This window comes from Arachis hypogaea, chromosome 11 (assembly GCF_003086295.3).
Source record: "Arachis hypogaea cultivar Tifrunner chromosome 11, arahy.Tifrunner.gnm2.J5K5, whole genome shotgun sequence".
NCBI classification, from domain to species: domain Eukaryota; kingdom Viridiplantae; phylum Streptophyta; class Magnoliopsida; order Fabales; family Fabaceae; genus Arachis; species Arachis hypogaea.
Window position 1 is genome coordinate 103,309,181 of NC_092046.1, and position 2,425 is coordinate 103,311,605.

The window sequence follows — 2,425 nt, forward strand, 5'->3', positions numbered from 1 at the left end:
CTTTTGCTGTTATCCTGCTCTTTGTGGTCTCTTTTCCTAGGAAGATTTTGTTGCTAGTCTCATAAAAATTCTGGTAGTTTTGGCTCCACTTGAGTTTCCTTTAGCTGTGACAGCTGCTGATTCTCTTGTTCATCACCCAAAGGAATTCCAGGGTGTACAGCTTGTGCTTCAATGCTTTTTTCTCCCACCATTGCTCTGTCATGCTCTGCCCTTAGTTCCTTGCCTTCCTGACTTGCTTCTTGTGAGGGTTTGAAGACGTTGAAAGTGAGTTGTTCGTCATGTATCCTCAGTATTAGCTCTCCTCACTCCACATCTATGAGTGCTCTGGCTGTAGCTAAGAATGGTCTTCCCAATATGATTGGGTGAAGGTGACTTTCTTCCATTTCCAGTATGACAAAGTCTGTGGGAAGGAAGTAGTTCCCAACCTTCACCAGCACGTTTTCAACCACTCCAATTGCTTGTTTTTGAGTTTTGTCCGCCAGCCTGATGACTACGTCTGTGGGCATCAGCTTATTTGATTTGCAGCCTCTTCATAAGGGATAAAGGCATTAAGTTGACGCTTGCTCCCAGATCACAGAGTCCTTTGTCAAACATTGTTTCTCCTATGGCACAAAAAATGTGAAAACTCCCTGGGTCCTTCCTTTTTGTAGGCAGCTCTGGTTGAATGAGAGCACTGCACTCCTTGTTCATCACTATGGTTTGTCCTCCCTTGAGTGAGCTTTTCCTGGTCAGCAGCTCCTTCATATACTTGATGTATGAGGGCATTTGTTGGTGAGCCTTGATGAATGGTATGTTTACATGGAGGGATGCAAATATGTCAAGAAACCTTGAGTATATTCTCTTCTCTACACCACCATTTAGTAATTGGGGAAAGGGTGCATAGAGCCTCAGCAACTCTTTCTGCGTAATTGTGGTTTCCTGAGGATTCTCTTCCTGCCTTTCTGCTGATGTATCTTTAGATTATTCTGATGGTTTGTTCAACTCTTCCTCAATCTCCTTATCACTTATAGTAACCATCTTACAATCTTCCCATCTGACTTTCTTTGCTTCACCTCTTGGATTTTTCTCTGTGTCACTTGGGAAGCTATCAGTAGGTTTGGGAATCTTATCAGATAGGTATCCCACTTGAAATTCCAGCCTCTTGATGATGTCTCCCTGATTCTTGATATTGGCTCGCACCTCCTCTATGAACACCTTGTTATCTTGAATTTTCTTGCATATGCCTTCAAGTAGGGTCTCAATCCTGGAGAGTCTATCTTCAGATGATGGTGAGTTGAGATTGGAGGGGTGAGAAGGGCCATTTTGACTTTGGTATGGATGTTGAGGTGTGTTGTTGGGTGGTTGTTGGTATGACCTCTGTGTGGAGTGTTGGTAAGTTACATTGTTGTTGGGGTTATGGCGTCTCTGATCTTGGCCTTGGTCTTGTTGATTTCCCCACCCAAAGTTTGGGTGGTTCCTCCAACCAGGATTATATGTTTTGGAGTATGGGTCATGGTGCTACCTAGGTGAATTCCCAATGTAGTTGGCTTGTTCTTGATCACCCTCTGCTTCTTCATTCACTCCTTCTTGGGTTGCTGCTGAAGTGGTGATTGCTGCTACTTGATTCCTCTCCATCTTCTTGGTGGGGTCAGTTAATTGCTTAGTAATCATCTTGTTTTGAGCTAGCAGTGCATCCACATTGTTTAGCTCCATCACTCCTCTAGTGTTGCCTCTTTCAGAAGCATAGAAGTAGTCATTCTCTGCTACAGTCTTAATGACATCTATGGCTTCTTCAATGGTCTTCTTCTTGTTCAGAGATCCCCCGGATGAGTGGTCTACTGCCTTCTTTGATTCATACGAAAGGCCTTCATAGAAAATGTGCAACTACACCCATTCATTGAACATATCTGGAGGGCATCTTCTTGTCAAGTCTTTAAACTTCTCTCATGCTTCATATAGAGTCTCACCATCCTGCTGCCTGAATGTTTGTACCTCAGCTCTCAACCTGTTGATCCGTTGAGGAGGATAGAATCTTGCCAAGAACTTGTTCACCACATCTTCCCAGGTTGCTAAACTCTCCTTTGGAAAGGATTCCAGCCATTTAGATGCTTTGTCCTTGAGTGAGAAAGGGAACAGAAGTAGTCTATAAGTGTCAGGATGAACACCATTAGACTTCACAGTATCGCATATCCTCAGGAAGGTGGTTAGATGTTGATTGGGGTCTTCTTGGACACTTCCTCTGAATGAACAATTGTTCTGAACAAGGGTGATGAACTGTGGTTTTAGTTCAAAGTTGTTGGCATGTATGGTTGGCCGTTGGATGCTACTTCCACAGTTTTCTTGGTTTGGATTGATGTAAGAACCCAGAACTCTTCTCTCTTGCCCAGCCTGATGTGCTGGACCTTCTCTGCTATGGTTGTGAGCCTTTTCTTCATGATGGTTCTCC

General features: G+C 43.7%; 1 non-coding gene across 1 annotated transcript; it reads left to right on the forward strand.

Moving 5' to 3' along the window:
* Positions 1-1,879: 1,879 nt before the first annotated feature.
* LOC112724998 (small nucleolar RNA R71) lies at positions 1,880-1,986 on the forward strand. Its single transcript, XR_003164131.1, has one exon. It is a non-coding gene; the product is annotated as a small nucleolar RNA R71 (small nucleolar RNA).
* Positions 1,987-2,425: the final 439 nt, after the last annotated feature.